The 21,694-nt window shown below is 37.5% G+C and overlaps 1 long non-coding RNA gene across 1 annotated transcript in view; it reads right to left on the bottom strand.

The window, feature by feature from the left end:
- The window catches only part of LOC113902321, a 191,933-nt gene that overhangs the window by 56,150 nt on the left and 114,089 nt on the right, over nt 1–21,694 (bottom strand). The window contains exon 3 of the long non-coding RNA XR_003513755.1: nt 9,264–9,399. This is a non-coding gene — a long non-coding RNA (uncharacterized LOC113902321). The remainder of the gene's footprint in view (nt 1–9,263; nt 9,400–21,694) is intronic.

The raw sequence follows: 21,694 nt of genomic DNA, 5'->3' as shown, positions 1-21,694 counted from the left end.
ATCTGCCGGACCACTATTTACATACAGAGAGTCCCTGGGAATTACTACCTTAGTCTGGTGGCCAAAATAACTCTGCTTCCCCATAGCCGCTGCTATGAGGCTATGTTTCACACGTCCTTCTCATCATTCCTTTGACCATGCAAAAATCCTCTGAACTTCCCCACTGCAGACCAAAGCAATGATCCATGGAGTAGTTACGCTAGAAACAATGGCAGGGAGGAAGGAAGGAGAGGCTGGATATCTCCTGCAGCATCATCAACTGAGGCTTCTCCTCGCTTCCATTTCTATTGCTATGTCTCCTCCAACTAAGGCACAGGATCACGTCAAATCTCTAGCCCCTGTTCCATCCCAGCTCTTACACAGCCCCCAGCTATTTCTTAATTCTTGCTTAGCTTGTTAGCTTCCAGGAAATTCACTGAATACAGGTGGCCTCCAAAGTATAGATAAACATTATATGAGACCCACCAGCTGTCTTATCTCCTTCCAACATTCTTTTGGGAAAAATAAAAAAGTATTCAAAGAAGGATTTTATGTGGGCCCCTTTGCTCATAACCTCACAACTTCCAATGGAAACCCTTAGAAAACTTGCAAACCGTCATCCTTGCAAAATACTTTCTCATTCGTCAAGGATTGAAAGATGTAACAGTTGAAAATAAAGAAGGTGGCAGTGGAAAAGTTAGCAAGATACCCAAACTCCAATTCTCTCAGAGGGAAAAAAAAGAGAGGGTGACCAGAAATCTGACCTGGGTAGGAAAAAATTCCTCTAGAAATGTCTCCTAGATTGAAAGTCTTCACCATGACAATGCTTCAATTTTTAACATCCTGAAACCCAAAACTTGTTGTGGTGTGAATGTATACACATCTTCCTTTCCAGTATTAAAACTTTGCCGAAACATTAGCCTAAATGTGTCTGAGTAGCAACTCCTCCTATTACTCCACAGTAGAATAGAGACCCTACTGAAATAACTAGAATATACTACAATCTGAACATTTAACGAATGCCTATAATTTTCAGTTACTGTGCTAAGTAAGCACTTAGGTTGCTGAGACAAGTGACACAGTCTGGACTCAAACTGCTTCAAGGTTGGTGAAAGGAAAAACAAAGAAATACATAAGTAACATTATTGTGACAACTGCTAGAAGAACAGGACTCTTCCTACAGACTGAGTATTGAGAACCTAGCAAAGGGAATCAATGTGATGAAGACAGAATTTTAAGTTAAAGGCATGAATGATTCAAGTATGAAGAATAAAGAATCCCAAAGTAATTTGATGTGGCAGGAATATTGAGCAAAAGATGGAGTAGACAAAAAAGAGAGAGAGACATGAGAAGTGGGCAGGGCTAAATCATAAAGAACTTTGTCTAACATGCCCAGAAATTTGAGTTTCTACCCATCACCCCACCCGCCCAAAAAACTGAGGACATAGAAGGATTTTCCCAAAGAACAGAGATATGATCAGATTTAACTTTTTAAAAGGTCACTCTGTTTGTATTTTAGATAATGGATGAAGGGTATATGATACCAAAGACGAATTCATATGCATGTTAAGTCACTTCAGTCATATCCAACTCTTTGAGACCCTATGGACCACAGCCCACCAGGCTCCTCTGTCTATGGGATTCTCCAGGCAAGAATATAGGAGTGGGTTGCCATGCCCTCCTCCAGGGAATCTTCCCAACCCAGGAATCAAACCCACATCTCTTGGGTCTCCTGCATTAGCAGGCGGGTTCTTTACCACTAGCGCCACCTGGGAAGCCCCCAAAGATTAGTTAGTAGGCTGCATTTCAGATGAGAGATGGCTGAATCAGAGCAGTAGCATTAGGGATGCAAAGGAGATGAGTTAACACTTCATTCGAAATGCAGGCTGGAGAGGACATGGTGACAACGAATGTAAATTTAAGAGAGAAGAACAAAACTAGGGTGACTCCAGGTTTCTGGTTGAATGATGAGTTGACTGAAAGTGTCTTTCACTATGATATTAATAGAAAACAGTAAAATTCAAGACTGAGTTTGAGGTGCACCGGAACATGTAGTTTAAGATGCCAAGACATCCAGTCAGGCACAAGTGCCTGGGGCTCAGGAGGGAGATGAGGATATAGACACTGGTTATGGAGAACAGACCCAGTGGAGCTGGCTAGACCCCACCCCACCCCACCCATACTTCCCTGCCCAGAATATAACTCCTTGCATCACCCTGTCCTGTCCCTTCTACCCACCCACAAGTCTGGGAATTAAGCATAAATCAGAAGCTGCTTGTGAGTCACTGGCTTCAGAAATGGGCTTGACCTGCTCATGTAAGGTGACAACAGAGATCCAGAATAGCCCCAGAATTTCAACTGGTTGCTGTATGGCTTTGCTTTCTTTTAAATACCATTCTTAGCCTTGGCAACCTGGCTATCTGAATTTATAATCTGGTCCCTGGATTTTCTGTTTCTGTCAACCAAACCTGGACTGTCCCCTTAGTCAGGTCACAGTCTGCACTAGCCCATATGATATTTTCATAAAAATTGGGAAAAAAAATATCCTCTTTGGCTGGCATTCACCATCTCAAGGACTCACAAATTGGGGAGCAGAAGATACCTTTGTGCCAATTAAAAAAGGTGACACTTGCACAGGGCATATCATCTGTATGTGCAGCTCTGAGCCAACTTCAGACTGAGATATCTGACCCTTTGTTGATGATGTTTATGCTTAGTTTAAGCCCTCAGCAGTTCTGGTGTCTCACTTATACTGGCAGCTACCATGAACAGCTTTCTTCACTTTCCCCCTAGGCACATGACATCTGAGATGAGTAGACAGAAATAGTCCAATGAAGGTAGAGGCCCATATTCCAAACTTTGGAAATGTTCTATTAAAAGTATATAGAAGTCTTGACAAGCAATAAAGGGTTTGACATCTTGATCCTTCATCCTTTACACAGCCTTGTGGGAAACCTGCCTCAGGCTTGCAGAGGCCTTGCCCTCAGTATTTGGCAGCCAGGGCTACATTTAGAAATGAGGACACGTTCCTCAGACATATTCCACAGGGTAGTGAATCTGGCACATCTTTATGAGTAAAACTGTTCTGCAGCCTAGGCTGAGAAAGTAAGAAGATTACAGTAAGTCAGATGAATAAATGTCCATTGCATTGACATAAATCTCTGTGGAAAGATTTGTCTCCTATCTTGGAAAAGAGCTAGCCAGTGGCAAACTTCCTCTATTACGGGGGCCTCTGAGTTCATGACATATTCAGAGGAAACAGAAGTGAGTTGACTCTTTAGAAAGTATTCCCTAGAAAAGGAAAACAGCAGCGAAAGTTTTCAGAAACTTGTTTATCTACTCAAAAATTCACAGGTAGAACAGCAAAAAAAGTTCTTCTGCCCAACTGACTCCTGTTTGCATGCTGCCCACTTATATGTGAACTTAGAAGGAATGCCTATGGCACATATTGATGGTGAACAAAAGAAAACAGAGAAAGATTTTTCAGAGGCAATATAAATCCCAGTATTAATATCTGAGGCTATGTATTCCTCTTCTCCACCACCTATGTCAGTGAGAGCTGGCCGAGGACTCAAATTATATATTGTTCTGAATGGGCCAAAATATGAAATAATCTCAGATTTCTTACTTAATAGCTTATAAAGTTATCCTGTCCCTGTCTTAAATTAGCTAATGGAAATAAATTACCTGTCCTGGGATAATTAAGAGCTTACTGTAAAAACAAAGTAACCAGAATGAAAAAAAAAAAGAAACATTAGAAAATCAGCTAAGATGGGTCCCAAATGCCTCTTTAATAAATTACATTCCCTTAAAAGGCAACAACCCAATGGATTATAGCATCACATTAAAGATAATGGCTTTCTCCTTTTTAACGTCCATTGTTAATCTTAAAAAAAGAAAATCAATAGATTTGTAATAAATCCTTTCTTCTTGGGCTGAGAAATGCTCTAAGAAAGCCTTGAGAAACAGTTTAATATTCTCTATCAGTCATTCTTCATCAAAAAGAAACAAAATGTGGATCACAGTAAACATAATTAAAGATGTGCTATATTTTTCTTTTCTTTTTTAAATTAAAATTAATTGTTTATTAAAAATATATTTTTTCAAGCAATTTTAGGTTCATAGGAAAACTGTGTAGAAAGTACAGAGATTTCCCATATACCCACTGATGGAGCCCACACACATACAGAGTCTCCCCCATCAGAGGGGTACCTTTATTACACTTGAACCTGCATTGACACATCAGGGCTTCCCAGTTGGCACAATGATAAAGAATCTGCCTGTCAGTGCAGGAGATGCAAGAGACGCAGGTTTGATTCCTGGGTCCTACTCCAGGGAAGGTCTCCTGGAGAAGAAAATGGCAACTCTCATTAGTATTCTTGCCTGGGAAATCCCATGGAGAAAGGAGCCTGGTGGGCTATAGTCCCTGGTGTTGCAAAGAGTCGGACACGACTGAGTGACTGAGCGCACACACACACACACACACACTGACACATCATCATCTACAGTCCATAGTTTATCTTAGAATTCACTCTTGCTGTAAATTTTATGGGTTTTGAGAAATGTAAAATGACCTGTATCCACCATTATAGTATCGTACAGAATAGTTTCACTGCCCTACAGATCCTCTGTGCTCTACCTGTTCACCCCTCCCTCCTCCCTAATCCCTGGCAACAACTGATCTTTTTACAGGCTCCATAGTTGTGCCTATTCCAGAATGTCATGTTGCTGAAATTACACAGTATGTGGCTTTTTCAGATTGGCTTCTTTCACTTAGTAATATGCAATTTTCCCCCAAAGGCATTACAAAATTCCCAAGGCAATGAATGATGTGGCAGAAAGGCAAAAAGCATGAAAACTCAGACTCAGGTATTGGTTTTGCCCCTTTGGTTAAGTTATTTACTTTTCCAAGACCTTGGTTTGCTCATCTGTGAAACGAGGATAACATTAATACCTAACCCACAGACTTCTGTGAGTTGTTAAAATCAGGTTTCATTCCTTAAAAAATGGAGGTAATAATGCCTACGTTGTAGGGTTGCTGTATGGATTAAAAAGGCAATGTGTGTGAAAAGGTTAGCACCGGGACAGGAACATATTACACATTTAATAATAGTAGCTGACATATCTCATTTTAATGTGTGCTGAATACTTTCTCTTTGACCTTCTAAATCACTCTCTGCTCTTTTCCGTCGTCCTTTGTGGGACACAATTGCTTAAGAACGCATTAAGTGAGTGCCCTTCCCTCCTGGTTTCCTGATAAGTTCAATATAGAAAGAAAAAAGGTAGAAGCTGGGAGAGAGATGGATGTTTTCTTCCTCTGCCTATTCTCTATTCTCTATCAAGCTGGAGTCTGGCTGTGGCTGCAATCCTCTTCAAAGGGCAAAGATTCTGCTGGGCAACCATCTTATAGTTGCTTAGTTCAGTTTAGTCACTCAGTTGTGCCCGACTCTTTTTGACCACATGAACCACACCACACCAGGTCTCCTTGTTCATCACCAATTCCCAGAGTTCATCCAAACTGACATCCACTGAGTCAGTGATGCCGTCCAACCATCTCATCCTCTGTCATCCCCTTCTCCTCCTGCCTTCAATCTTTCCCAGCATCAGGGTCTTTTCAAATGAGTCAGCTCTTAGCATCAGGCGGCCAAAGTATTGGAGCTTCAGCTTCAACATCAGTCCTTCCAATAAACACCCAGGACTGATCTCCTTTAGGACAGACTGGTTGTATCTCCTTACAGTCCAAGGGACTCTCAAGAGTCTTCTCCAACACCACAGCTCAAAAGCATCAATTCTTTGGTGATCAGCTTTCTTTATAGTCCAACTCTGACGTCCATACATGACTACTGGAAAAACCATAGCCTTGACTAGATGGATCTGTGTTGACAAAGTAATGTCTCTGCTTTTTAATATGCTGCCTAGGTTGGTCATAACTTTCCTTCCAAGGAGTAAGCATCTTTTTAATTTCTTAGCTGCAATCACCATCTGCAGTGATTTTGGAGCCCAGAAAGATAAAGTCTGATACTGTTTCCACTGTTTCCCCATCTATTTGTCATGAAGTGATAGGACCAGATGCCATGATCTTCGTTTTCTGAATGTTGAGGTTTAAGCCAACTTTTTCACTCTCCACTTTCACTTTCATCAAGAGGCTCTTTAGTTCTTCACTTTCTGCCAAAAGGGTGGTGTCATCTGCACATCTGAGGTGATTGATATTTCTCCCAGCAATCTTGATTCCAGCTTGTACTATATCCAGCCCAGCATTTCTCATGATGTACTCTACATATAAGTTAAATAAGCAGAGTGACAATATACAGCCTTGACGTACTCCTTTTCCTATTTGGAACCAGTCTATTGTTTCATGTCCAGTTCTAACTGTTGCTCCCTGACCTGCATACAGGTTTCTCAAGAGTCGGGTCAGGTGCTCTGGTATTCCTATCTCTTTCAGAATTTTCCAGAGTTTATTGTGATCCATGCAGTCAAAGGCTTTGACATAGTCAATAAAACAGAAATAGATGGTTTCTGGAACTCTTGCTTTTTCGATGATCCAACAAATGTTGGCAATTTGATCTCTGGTTCTTCTGCCTTTTCTAAAACCAGCTTGAACATCAGGAAGTTCACGGTTCATGTATTGCTAAAGCCTGGCTTGGAAAATTTTGAGCATTACTTTACTAGTGTGTGAGATGAGTGCAACTGTGTGGTAGTTTGAGCATTCTTTGGCATTGCCTTTCTTTGAGACTGTAATGAAAACTGACCTTTTCCAGTCCTATGGCCACTGCTGAGTTTTCCAAATTTGCTGGCATATTGAGTGCAGCACTTGCACAGCATCATCTTTCAGGATTTGGAATAGCTCAACTGGAATTCTATCACCTCCACTAGCTTTGTTCATAGTGATGCTTCCTAAGGCCCACTTGACTTCACATTCCAGGATGTCTGGCTCTAGGTGAGTGATCACACCATCGGGATTATCTGGGTTGTGAAGATCTTTTTTGTACAGTTCTTCTGTGTATTCTTGCCATCTCTTCTTAATATCTTCTGCTTCTGTTTCTGTCCTTTATTGAACCCATCTTTGCATGAAATGTTCCATTGGTATCTCTGATTTTCATGAAGATATCTCTAGTCTTTCCCATTCTATTGTTTTCCTCTATTTCTTTGCACTGATCACTGAGGAAGGCTTTCTTATCTCTCCTTGCTATTCTTTGGAACTCTGCATTCAGATGCTTGTATCTTTCCTTTTCTCCTTTGCTTTTTGCTTCTCTTCTTTTCACAGCTCTTTGTTAGGCCTCTTCAGACAGCCATTTTGCCATTTTGCATGTCTCTTTCTTGGGGATGGTCTTGATCTCTGTCTCCTGTACAAAATCACAAACCTCTGTCCATAATTCATCAGGCACTCTGTCTATTAGATCTAATCCCATAAATCTATTTCTCACTTCCACTGTATAACTATAAGGGATTTGATTTAGGTCATATCTGAATGGTCTAGTGGTTTTCCCCACTTTCTTAAATTTAATCTGAATTTGGCAATAAGGAGTTCATGATCTGAGCCACAGTCAACTCCTGGTCTTGTTTTTACTGACTGTATAGAGTTTCTCCATTTTTGGCTGCAAAGAATATAATCAATCTGATTTTGGTGTGACCATCTGGTGATGTCCATGTGTAGAGTCTTCTCTTGTGTTTTTGGAAGAGGGTGTTTGCTATGACCAGTGCGTTCTCTTGGCAAAACTCTATTAGCCTTTGCCCTGCTTCATTCTGTACTCCAAGGCCAAATTTGCCTGTTACTCCAGGTGGTCTTGACTTCCTACTTTTGCATTCCAGTCCCCTATAATGAAATGGACATATTTTTTGGGTGTTAGTTCTAAAAGGTCTTGTAGGTCTTCATAGAACCATTCAACTCCAGCTTCTTCAGCATTATGGGTTGGGGCATAGACTTGGATTACTGTGATATTGAATGGCTTGCTTTGGAAATGAACAGAGATCATTTTGTCATTTTTGAGATTGCATCCAAGTACTGCATTTCAGACTCTTTTGTTGACCATGATGGCTACTACATTTCTTCTAAGGGAGTCCTGCCCACAGTAGAAGATATAATGGTCATCTGAGTTAAATTCACTCATCCAGTCCATTTTAGTTTGCTGATTCCTAGAATGTCGACATTCACTCTTGCCATCTCCTGTTTGACCATTTCCAATTTGCCTTGATTCATGGACCTAACATTCCAGGTTCCTATGCAATATTGGTCTATACAGCATCGGACCTTGCTTCTATCACCAGTCAGACCCACAAATGGGTATTGTTTTTGCTTTGGCTCCATCCCTTCCTTCTTTCTGAAGTTTTATCTCCAGTGATCTCCAGTAGCATATTGGGCACCTACTGTCCTGGGGAGTTCATCTCTCAGTGTCCTATCTAACCCTGACCAGACTTTGGTAATTAATCTCTTAAATTATCTCTTTTGTGATAATTTAAAAATTTCTGTTGCTTCCTGTCAGACACATATTTTCCCTTATGTTTACTTGCAAAATTATTGTTACTCTTTTACTTTGTAAACAACCAGTGAATCATAAAATCCAAAACCATAAACAACCCTATAAACTCTTACATGTTATCCCTAATATCCCTCTATATCCCAATACTGTTCAGAATTTTATGAAGATCTACTTTTGGATTCAAATATAAAATGTGAAAAAAGTTTAGAAATTTAAGTTATAAAGATTAAAAACTGTAAAGTATTTATAAAAAAGGCTAGTCAATTTTTTATTTATTAAAAATATACCAAACACAACAGCAAAAACAAATTCCTGGGAATTATTTAGCTTGGTAGAGCAAAGACAATTATTTAAATAAAGTGAACTTAGTGTTCATAAGTGATGTTTTACAGATGTATTCCCCAATCTGATGCCTCTTTGCTGGAATGCTTATCATAGAGACGTGTACTATCTTATTAGGGAAAAGCTTTATAATAGTAATTCAAGGAAATCTTCAACTGCATCAGGAATTTTCATTAATAATTAAGAAATTAATTGAAGTGTATACAATCCCCTGCTATAACTCTACATATCACAATGGACTACCGATTTTATCTTAAAATCACAGAATGCATTTTTTTGCAATTTTATAAATATTAACTATATATGTTTTTCATTACAAATCATGTTACAATAAAAAGAAAGTCAACCTTTATGTTTAACTTAAAACACAAAAAGTAACAGAGAATGTTCAAGTATGGCACTCTCTTCACTGCATGAGTGGGGCACTGCACTACACCCAGAATATTCTGTAAGAAAGCTACTCACTTGAGTTTTTGGCCGAGCTCCAGTTGACATTTGGTTTGGCACACCATCAAGATTCTGAATGTTTCCAGTTTTATTTCCACAAATTCCCTCCTTCTGATGATTTTTCTAAAAGATTAGTCTTCAGGTTTATAGAATTCTGTAGAAAACATTTTTAAACAAGTTTTACACACATGAAGAATTATTCTTAGGAATAATTCAAGTGAATTATTTAATAAAAACACATTTTTAAAAAACCAGGATTGTTTTGAAAGCTAACATAAAATGTGAGAATATTCCTAAATAGTAATTATTTTTCCAGAGATATTTATACTTAGGCTCAGTAAGATCAACCCTGGTAAAGCCTGTGAACTTGTAAATGTAAGTTTATAAGTAAATATAAGTTTAAACTACCAAGGTAATACATAGTACTATATTGCCATGTATTTTAAAACTTTTTAAAAAACAAAACCAAAAGTTTGTTAAAAACTTGAAATAAGAGGTGGCTCATTTAGAGCCACAGTATTCTTTTAAGCTTTAAGATCTCAATTTATATATTTTGTACTGAAAGTGAAAGTGTTAGTCACTCAGTCGTGTCTGACTCTTTGTGAGCCAATGGACTATGTAGCCCATTAGGCTCCTCTGTCCATGGAATTCTCCAGGCAAGAATACTGAAGTGGGTTGCCCTTTCCTTCTCCAGGTATTGAACCTGGGTGTCCTGAATTGTAGACAGACTCTTTACTGACTGAACCACTAGGGAAGACTTATATTTTGTAACAGCAGGGAACAAATTATAAAATTTTATTTTCAAAGGTTAGGTGTAGAAGTAAAACGAGTGAAGTAAAGTTGTCAGCATAAAGAGAATCCTAAACTTTTCAAATACAGAATGAGTTTCTTTTCCAAAATGTTAGATTAATTCTTATTGGAGTCAAGTTTTCCTTCACTAATTCTTTCCATCACCTGGAAGTCTGCCACATCTCTCTGTGTCCACTTGCCTTATGTAAGTTACCTAGAAGCCTCTACTGCAGTGTCCTGTCCTGGTTTATTGCTTCTGGAAAAAGGACCAATGTTTTCAGAAGAAGAAAAGGTTGGAAATGTGAATTTTTCACTTAACTAAAAGTTTAGTCACTGCTCATCAGCTTGTTCTTCAGGGTGGAAAATAATGTATCTAGAATACACTGGCTTATGTGTAAATATAGCACTGTCAAATACTGACTATATAAACTTTGACTTAATTTCCTCAAATCTAAATTTAATCACCTATAAAAGAATACCTTCTGACTTCTAGTGAACACTTCTTTGTGCCCGGCATATTTGGCCAATGGAATGTGAGTACAAAGGAACATGCCAAGTCTGAGCAGAATCTTTAAATATTCTGCATGGAAATTATAGTTTTCTTACTCTTGATGCTTATAGAAATTCTACAGTGGGGAAAAGAAATACAGTGATGAGAATAATAATGATATGCTGTGCTAGTAATAATATGGTTTACATATTTACATTTTGGGAAGAATTCCCCATTTGATATTTTGAACAGAAATTTACTAACTCAAAACTGTCTAAGAAGAGTTTAAAGGACATAGAAGAGTGTATACACATTATACCCTTGAGAAAAGACCATGAAAGATCTAATGGGATCTTGTCTTAATTCACATGCACAGTGATTTTAAAAGGTATGAAAGTTATTAAATTGGGGGAAAAACACTGACAAATTAGAACACATTGGACAGGCAGTCAGGGGTGCTGGCAATACAGTGAGTTGACCAATGAGTTGGCCAATAAGAACTACACTCTTCTATTGATAATGTCTATTTCTGCTGGCAGGTGTGGACAGTTTGACCTAGTACCTAGAGGAATAACCACTGGGGGTTAATTTATAAAATGAGGATGATGCTGGCTCCTATTTCAATAGGGTGCTACATGCAAATGAAAGCCCCTTCAGTACTGTTATGGTGGCTGTTGTAACACAGCCTCTTTTTCTTTGAGAAGTTAGGGACTGCATTTTATTCAGGAAAATCTAACATCTGATGACAGAATATTAAGCACAACAGCCTGTGTATGATACTTTCATATGGACTCCCTCATTTTTTTTCTTCTTAGTAATTCTGTGAGGTAGGCCCTTGTTGGTTGAATTTTATAAAAATAATTCCTAAAGAGAACAAGTTGCTTGATTAGGATCACACAGCAACTGAGAGTGCTAAGATCTCTTGATTTCTTCTCAGTTACTTCTTTCTTCCTCCATATTTCTCTTTGTATCTTGGCCCAGTCTCACTTCCACAACCTCTCCAGTCTAAATCTCAGCAAAGGTCTGTTCTATCACTGTCTTTGGTCAGCTGGATAATGGGTTTGGGCTCCTGTTAGCCCTACTGAAGACAGATACCTATGAAGACAAGGAAATGGGGTTCTAACTGCAGGAAGGAATTAACCACTAAAACCCAGCTGTTTTGCAGGGTTCCTATGGCCCAGACATGGCCACTTACAGCACTTATTGAAAGTATGCTAGCCACTTTATAATTTTGAAGCTTGTTATAAATAAGATTCTTTCATAAAATTACATTTTCTTAGTCCTGTTTCTTGTATATAGTAATTCAGTTCATTTTTTAACCTGATGATGTTTCCATAAATATTTGTAAGCCTTCTGATCAGTTTTATATATTTTGGGGGGATTGTCTTTGTACTCTGACACGGAGGACAAATGGTAATTCTGTTTCTTTACCATTCCTCATATTTTCCTTTCTTTTATTTTCCTTATAAATAAGCTAGGCCTCCAGTCAGGGGTGGAAAGAGAAGACATTCTGCCTGATTCTATTTCTGATTTTAAGGACAGTGCTTCCAATATGTCATCATTTAACCATGATACTGACTGTACTGGGTTTTATTTTTCTAAATCATGCAGTTTTTCTTTTTATAAAAAATTTTTATATGAAAGGATGCTGAATTTTACTGAATGCATTTTCTCCATGTATTAAGATGATCAAATTTTTCTTCTTTAATCTCTTAATTTATAAATTACATTAATCTTACCATGTTAAACCAACCATGCACTTCTGTATTATATTATCAAAGTACCCTTCTAGTTTTTAAGATTATTTATCATAATGAAGGTTGGAATTTGTCAAATGCCCTTTTGATAACTAGTCTTATCAATGAGCCATAGTAATAGATTCATAATTATTAAACTATCCTTATATTCTTGAGACCAACTGTACCTGGTTGTGGTAAGCAGTTCCTTTTAATTTTTTTGATTTTCATTTTGGGAAGAATTTCTTTGGTCTTTTTGAACCCATATTCATTTTTTTGTCCTATTTTGTGTCAAGAAAACACTGGTTTCATAAAATACATATGCAAGTTGTGCATCTTTGTAAATAAGATATAGAAAATTTATATTGCATGAAAATTATCCATTTTTTGAAAATCTCAAAGAACCCATAGACAAAACTGTTTGACCCTTAGAGGTGGTTTGATAACTTTAAAGATTTCTCCTATTGGTTTATGGTCTATTTTGATAAGTAACTACTGAGTGAATTTTGACAAAAAATGTTATTATATTGTCTATTACATGAAGTTTTTCAAATTTATTAGCAGACCTATGTAGACTCTTGCACTTTGAAAATCATACTGTATTTGATATTATAGCCCTCTTGTTTCTGTTCTATTTATATTGTCTAGATGAAAGAGCCTAGAATTTAGGTTAAACAGACTCAAGGTAGATAAGCCAACTCACTTGTTAAATATCAGCTTAATCACCACTGCCTCTGGGAAGCCCTTCATCACTCCTGGCAGATATTTCTGTGAACTCCTATATTTCCCCAGCAAAACATTTGCCTTGCATAATTATTGTAATTTGTTTAATGAGCAGCTTCTATGTTAAACTGTGAGCTCTAGGAGGGTAAAGAGGAGGTCTGATTAATTTCCCACCAAATACCTAGCACACTGTTTGAATCAGAATGAGTATTCAATAAATCTTTGTTGAATGAACAATACTTTTTCCCATGTCCTTCTCTGCTTGTCTATTCATAAAATCATAGTTATAATGGGTTTTTATTGCTACCATGCCAAGAGAGGAGAAGAGTGATGAAGTGTGAGCTCTGGAGCTAGAGTAATGGGTTCAAAGTCAGGCTGTGCCACTCACTAGCTGTGGGACTATAAATAAATATTTCTTCTTTGTATTTCTGTTGCCTCAACTGTAAAACCATAAATAAATAATTTTGCACTCACTAGATTGTAGGGAGTTTATATGTGTGAAACACTTGAAAGTGTGTCTGGTACATAGCAAGTTGTGAATTAATGTTAGCTATTGTTATGTTAGTACATCACAGGTAAATGAATGGATAAAAGAATAAAACTGCAAAAACAGAGAAAATACGATATGTGCTCTGCCTCTGGGCTGTTCTGAGGATCAAGTGATGTGAGTTTTAAATAATGACAAGCATTTGAGGTGTTTTATTAACATCATTACAAATGGGAAGCCCTAGTGGCTAGAGGAACATAACTGTTTTCTTTGGAAAAAATGGATAAAGGCAAAGAAATACTTAATTAGGTTTTGTTCCTTACTGGAATTTATTTTTATCCTCTACTACAATACTTTAAATACATAGTTTTAAGAGTTTAATTTAATATTTTTGTAACTACAACATAACCAAACAAGAATTTTTCCTGAGACTTAGCTTTTTGAGAAATAATATCTGACTCTGAAATATTTTTTTCCTGGATCTTTATCCATTACTTACCTTTTATAGTTCACATTTTATTTAAACAATGTCTCTTTGTTTTTCCTACTTCAACAAGAAAACTTTTAAATGCTATCCTTGTAGTATTTTCAAAGTTTCCTATGTATAGGTATTAGCCCTAGAATATTAAACCTCATTGATGTAATAATCATTGAATTTTTTCTGCTACATACAACCAAGCCATGACACAGGATTGCAAAAAAAAAAAAAAAAAAAAAACCCAAATAATAAAATTATCTTCCTAATCTTTGTTTGAATTTCATATAAAGAAAGTTTAGGAAAAAATTCCTAAGATAAGACATTTACGCTTATGCAAATATAGCAAGGAATGAGGTGGTTCACTGCTGTTGATTGTCCAAACTGGTGTAGCATGCCATCCTTTAATTTCTTGATTTGCAAAGAAGACTCTCACTAGCTAACTAACTTAGAGATTGAAGATAATTAATTTGATCTTTTTTGGAGGAAAGCACAACGTTTATAAAGAAACATCCATTTTAAAAACAACTAAAATATTTTATAACACTTAAACTATTAATATCTAGTTGCAACAGCATGTATAAATCATGTAACATGAATTTTGATCCCAAATATAAATGGTCAAAGCTATGCACAGACTGAAAGTTGCCCTTGCCATTTATTTTTCAAGTAATAGATTAGTTCTGTATCTCAAAAAAGCTTGTGTAATTAACTTTCAAGGAACACTAAGAATACAAAGAAGAAATGTAAGCACATGTGAAAATTTTCCCAAGCTATGTAATTTGTATTAAATTTATTTTTGACAATTTTTGTTATCTGTTCTTCCCGTAACTGAGACTAATTAACTTATCCTGCTAAATGACCAAGAAAGACATTTGATTCCAGATCTATCTGAGAAATGAGAGACCTTCATTTTTCATATTCCTAAAGCTGGATACAAAGAGTCCCTTTCTCCATCAGAATAATAACTATCATTTATTTAGTGCTTGTATTCAGTGTAGTGAAAGCAGGCTGCTGGCTAAATTCAGGTCCTGATTTCTGTGCTTACTGTGGTGACTTGAGCAAGTTACTTAAATTCTCTATGCCTCTGCTGTCTCATTGGATTAAAATGGGAATATTAATAAGATCTACTCATAAAGTTTTATTTATTACTTCCCATTTAATTTTTGGCCCATATTTTACCCAGAATATTGTCACAGCTTCAAGATGCCGGAGTTTTAACTGCATTGTATTCTCTGTGAGAGCTATGACTATACCCTTTCTGATCAATCACCACAATACATCACCAACATGAACAGACTAAGAAGAAAGCGCCATACTAGTTGAAGAACTAATACGTCTCTTTTAAATCCTGTGATATGATCCATTAAAGATGGATAAAAGTGACAGAATAAAACATGAGATGTGTGAACACAGAAGACTCACATGATGCACAGTTCTACTTAACATAGTGACGTGTAAGACAAGCGTTTGTAGTCTCATGGCCTTTTGTTTGTTTTTCCACTTGTACATAGTTGATTAGGTAACTGCATCTTTTCCCTGCACCCAAAGGCTTTCTTAGGTAAAGTATCTTTGGAGCTAATCAATTTCCGGTCTCTTCTCATTCATTCACTCATATGCCAAGCACTGTCCAAGTGCAGTGAAAACAAAATAAACACAACATATTTCCTTTAAGAGCTCTAGTCTATAGAGAAAATGTCACGTAGACAGATAATATTACAGGCAGGGATTTAAGACAAAGTATCATATAAAATGATATGAGAACACAGACAAAAGAGTAAATAATTCTGCCTGGGGAAAAGGAAGAGTTCATAGAGGAAATAACCTTTAACTGAGTTTTGAAGGAATAATACTAGTATTTCAGAGAGAGGGAATCCCAAGGGTGTGAAAACACAAAAAGAATACAGCATACTCAAACAATAGTAAGGATTTTTATCTGATTCCATCTATTGATGCCTAGGGGATATGGAAGCAAATGATGTATGAAAATGAAATGTGGTCCTCAGATAAAATGCTACATATTAAGGAATTTGACTTTTGTCTGTAGGTAACAGGAATCTTGTGGATTTTTGTTTTTGTATTATATTTTACAAGACTTATACTAAGAAATATAAGGAGATTATATAAATATCAAAAGATTTTAAACATGCATTATAGACATCAGTATCTCAACATTTCTCGTTGGAGTTTAACTCTCCCTTGCCGCTCTGCTCCCTCCTCTCTGTGGTCAGTTTTTCAAAATAATATTTTTATTGTAAAGGAAAGTACAAATATAGAAAAGTACACAAAACAGATGCATAGCTTAATGAATTACTCAAAGGTGAACAATCTAACCACCATTGGGTCAAGAAGTAAAAGTGTCCCTGAACTTCCTCTCCACAATGCAAAACACCTCTAAATACTCCACACCAACTGCAAGCCCATTCTTCCTTCTGTAAGGAATCATTATTTGTTTACATTAATTATTTCCTTGCATTTTTCAGTTTCAGCAGTCAAATATGTACCCTATAATGCTAGTCTTGCTCCTTTATATATTTTTTGGTATGTTTTTTAAGCCTCGTTTAATCCAAAACTTATTTTTGCTACAAGTTATCTGTTGAAAAACCTAAGAGTTTTTCTACATAGTTTTCCAGTCTCAATTTTACAAACTGTATGTCTTTCTGGTCATGTGATTACCCGAAGTTGATTCTCTAGTAGATTTCTTTAGAAAGGGATAATGAGCCCCTGTGCCGTTTTTACAAGTCAATTTTGCTAGATACAAAATGCTTGATTCACTTTTTTTTTCCCTTGAGAGTATTAATAAGATAAACTTATTTTCTATGAGCATAAAGTGTTGCTCTTGAAGTCTGATAATTATCTAATTGAAATGTCTTGTAAATCATGTGTTCTTTTCTTCTTTCTAGATAGTCAAATATTTTATTTTTCTTTAAACCCAGTACACTACAATATCTTGGTGTTAGTCATTGTGGATCAATATTCTTAAGTATATAATGAGTAACTTCAAATCCTTATTTTAGAAAAAATTTCCTGAATTATAATTTTCAGCATTTCTTCTGGTTCCTTCAGTTTTCTTCTTTGATATCTTGCTCTTTTTCTCAGTCCCTTTTTAAAAGTTACCCAAAGTTCTTTAAAAATTACCCAAATTGGCTTAGCCAGTAAAGGACCTGCCTGTAATACAGAAGACACACTGCTGCTGCTGCTGCCGCATCGCTTTAGTCGTGTCCGACTCTGTGCGACCCCATAGACGGCAGCCAACCAGGCTTCCCGTCCCTGGGATTCTCCAGGAAAGAACACTGGAGTGGGTTGTCATTTCTTTCTCCAATGCATGAAAGTGAAAAGTGATAGTGAAGTCGCTCAGTTGTGTCCGACTCCTAGCGACCCCATGGACTGCAGCCTACCAGGCTCCTCCGTCCATGGGATTTTCTAGGCAAAAGTACTGGAGTGGGGTGCCATTGCTTTCTCTGAGAAGACACACAGGGGACATCTATTTGATCCCTGGGTTGGCAAGATCCCTTGGAGAAGGAAATGACAACCCACTCCAGTATTCTTGCCTGGGAAATCCCAAGGACAGAAGAGTCTGGCAGGCTACAGTCTATGGGGTTGCAAAAGAGTCAGACATGACTTAGCAACTAAGCATAACAAAAGTCATAAAAAAACGTTTTAAAAGTTTTAAAACTTTGACTTTTACTCTTGAGCACTCTTAATACACCTGCAGTTGAGTTGTGTGTATAGTGAGATGTGTGTACAAATTCTTTACCTGAAAACACAGGGTAAAAGTTTGTTTTTTGGGGGTTACCCAAAAAAGCTGTGCTTCTGAGAAATCATTTATTTGTATCTCATGAAATTATAAATTAATTTGATTTATATATGGTGTCTGACTCAGACCTGAGAAATGTAAAAGTATAGCAGTGGCCATATCAGCTTAAGGGAGCAGAGCAGACAGAAAGAGCCATGTTAGGAGCTCTTTTACACACAAGCAGGCCAAGAAATGACAAGTGGTCTTACTAACCATACGAACATTGACCAGAGAGATAAGCCAAAATATCTTTTGGAAGTGGAAGTGTTAGTCACTTAGTCATGTCTGACTTTTTGCAACCCCATGGACTGTAGCCTTCCAGGCTCCTCTGTCCATGGGGATTCTCCAGGCAAGAATACTGGAGTGGGTTGCTATGCCCTCTTCCAGGGGATCTTCCCAACCCAGAGATTGAACCCAGGTCTCCCGCATTGCAGGTGGATTGTTTATCATCTGAGTCACCAGGGAAGTTGGAGAAGGCAATGGCAACCCACTCCAGTACTCTTGCATGGAAAATCCCATGGATAGGGGAGCCTGGTGGGCTGCAGTCCATGGGGTCGCAGAGTTGGACACAACTGAGTGGCTTCATTCACTTCACTCACTTCATACTTTATCACTGGAGAAGGAAATAGGGTCGCAGAGAGTCAAACACAACCGAAGTGACTGAGCATGCACGCACACGCACACACCAGGGAAGCCAATGTCTTTTAAAAGAGATTCAATGCAATCCCTATCAAGCTACCAACTGTATTTTTCACAGAGCTAGAACAAATAATTTCACAATTTGTATGGAAATACAAAAAACCTCGAATAGCCAAAGCAATCTTGAGAAAGAAGAATGGAACTGGAGGAATCAACCTGCCTGACTTCAGGCTCTACTACAAAGCCACAGTCATCAAGACAGTATGGTACTGGCACGAAGACAGAAATGTAGATCAATGAAACAAAATAGAAAGCCCAGAGATAAATCCATGCACCTATGGACACAGTATCTTTGACAAAGGAGGCAAGAATATACAATGGATTAAAGACAATCTCTTTAACAAGTGGTGCTGGGAAAACTGGTCAACCACTTGTAAAAGAATGAAACTAGAACACTTTCTAACACCATACACAAAAATAAACTCAAAATGGATTAAAGATCTAAACGTAAGACCAGAAACTATAAAACTCCTAGAGGAGTACATAGGCAAAACACTCTCTGATATAAATCACAGCAGGATCCTCTATGACCCACCTCCCAGAATATTGGAAATAAAAGCAAAAATAAACAAATGGGACCTAATTAAAATTAAAAGCTTCTGCATAACAAAGGAAACTATAAGCAAGGTGAAAAGACAGCCTTCAGAATGGGAGAAAATAATAGCAAATGAAGCAACCGACAAACAACTAATCTCAAAAATACACAAGCAACTCCTGCAGCTCAATTCCAGAAAAATTAACAACCCTATCAAAAAATGGGTCAAAGAACTAAATAGACATTTCTCCAAAGAAGACATACAGATGGCTAACAAACACATGAAAAGATGCTCAACATCACTCATTTTCAGAGAAATGCAAATCAAAACCACAATGAGGTACCATTTCATGCCAGTCAGAATGGCTGCGATCCAAAAGTCTACAAGCAATAAATGCTGGAGAGGGTGTGGAGAAAAGGGAACCCTCTTACACTGTTGGTGGGAATGCAAACTAGTACAGCCACTATGGAGAACAGTGTGAAGATTCCTTTAAAAACTGGAAATAGAACTGCCTTATGACCCAGCAATCCCACTGCTGGGCATACACACCGAGGAAACCAGAATTGAAAGAGACACATGTACCCCAATGTTCATCGCAGCACTGTTTATAATAGCCAGGACATGGAAGCAACCTAGATGTCCATCAGCTGATGAATGGATAAGAAAGCGGTGATACATATACACAATGGAGTATTACTCAGCCATTAAAAAGAATACATTTGAATCAGTTCTAATGAGGTGGATGAAACTGGAACCTATTATACAGAGTGAAGTAAGCCAGAAAGAAAAACACCAATACAATATACTAACGCTTATATATGGAATTTAGAAAGATGGTAATGATAACCCTGTATGTGAGACAGCAAAAGAGACACAGATGTACAGAACAGTCTTTTGGACTCTGTGGGAGAGGGAGAGGGTGGGATGATTTGGGAGAATGGCATTGAAACATGTATAATATCATATAAGAAATGAATCACCAGTCCAGGTTCGATGCATGATACAGGACGCTTGGGGCTGGTGCACTGGGATGACCCAGAGGGATGGTATGGGGAGGGAGGTGGGAGGGGGGTTCAGGATGGGGAACACATGTACACCCGTGGCGGATTCATGTTGATGTATGGCAAAGCCAATACAATATTGTAAAGTAATTAGCTTCCAATTAAAATAAATAAATTTACATTAAAAAAATAAAAATAAAAGAGACTAACTTACCCAAGAGATACACCTGAAGGAGAAAGCCACTTGAAAAGGCACTGGGGTTTCAACAGAAAGGATCTTGGTGGGGTGAAATCTGATGTCTACGACTAAGTGTTGGTTGAAGTCCTCAGTGGTCACTCAGGAAAAAGGACAATATTTGAATACTGTAGTTGGAAATTCCAGGCAGAAGAATCTAAAGAGCCTTCTTTAAATATCAGAGTCCCCAGACTGTCAGTTCCAGATTGTCACAACAGTGGCCATGTAAACCTGAGTCTTTTTCTCCAATCCTTTTAACAGTGGTCCATCCCTGGAGGATCAGACCCCAGAGCTTGCACACTGCGTGAGGAAGCAATAAAATGAGAAAGAAACAAAGGAGAACCCAAACACTGCAAGTCTCTCAGCCTGAAACACTCTCAACACTGAGGATAAGCTTCAAATAAGGTAAGACTATGCAGTTGTGAGATTATGCATGGCCTGGAGATTCAGAATAATTAAGTGACACTTCTTGTGTCAAAAGGTGACCAAAGGATGTTTTTGTTTTTAATAATGATTGGAAAATCTATGAGACCCACCATGGAAATCATTTAAAAGGTGAAGAACTAGTCCATTCTATAGAGTTGAAGGTAGACAGAAAGAAAAAATAAAGCTTTCTTTTCACCTTATAAAGTTATTTCTGTTCAGGAAAAGATTACATTTGGTAAAAAAACAAATTAGTTTATGCTGACATAGATTGAAAAAGGTCAGGAATAACAAGATTAGGTCAATGTTAGCTTAAAACCATGGTCCTTGTTTACAATTGGAAAGTTTGATGTCAATCAAAGCTTCAAACTCCTGAGTAAACTTGACCTGTTCCATGGAGAACCCATCCTGATCTGACCATAAGGACTATTAGAGATGGTGTGTAGACAACTCTTGGCACATATTAAGCCCTTAACAAATGATGGCTCTTCTTATTCTGCCCTTCTTTGCTATACAGTCGAGACACACCACCTCACACTTGATCATAAGGTATTTCCCATTGGGTGAGTGTCTTTTTTTTTCTCCAACTGATATCAAAATTATTAGAATACTGGTTAGAACTTTGAATCTAGAATTTTTCAACAATAATTGATGACTGATCAATAAGTAGATATAAGAGTTAGGACATCACAACAGAAATGTTTTGGGGTAGGCCAGGCAAACCAATAAGCAGCCCTAAAATTGCAACCTTTTGTTAGTCAACTTTTCACTTTTTCTGTCTCAAATTTCTCATTATTAATCAAATGTCTCTTTATTTTATGCCTTGAAGTCTTCTATTATTAAACATCAGGACTTTAAAAATTATGTTATTTTGTGGTATCAGACTTTTGGAATAAGCTTATCTTCTTTGGAATGGTACCCAAGTTCGGTGAGAGCCATATGAATTAACTGGATAACAATACTTCTGTCCGTGTAAAGTTGCCTCGAAGCAATATACGAATATTCTGCACAAAGCATGGAAAGAGTTGGTGAAGAAGTAGAAAGTTACAACAGAAAAGA

The sequence above is a fragment of the Bos indicus x Bos taurus genome, chromosome 12 (assembly GCF_003369695.1).
Source record: "Bos indicus x Bos taurus breed Angus x Brahman F1 hybrid chromosome 12, Bos_hybrid_MaternalHap_v2.0, whole genome shotgun sequence".
Classification (NCBI taxonomy): domain Eukaryota; kingdom Metazoa; phylum Chordata; class Mammalia; order Artiodactyla; family Bovidae; genus Bos; species Bos indicus x Bos taurus.
The sequence above is the reverse complement of the archived record's forward strand: the minus strand, read 5'-3'. Positions and strand labels throughout refer to the sequence as shown.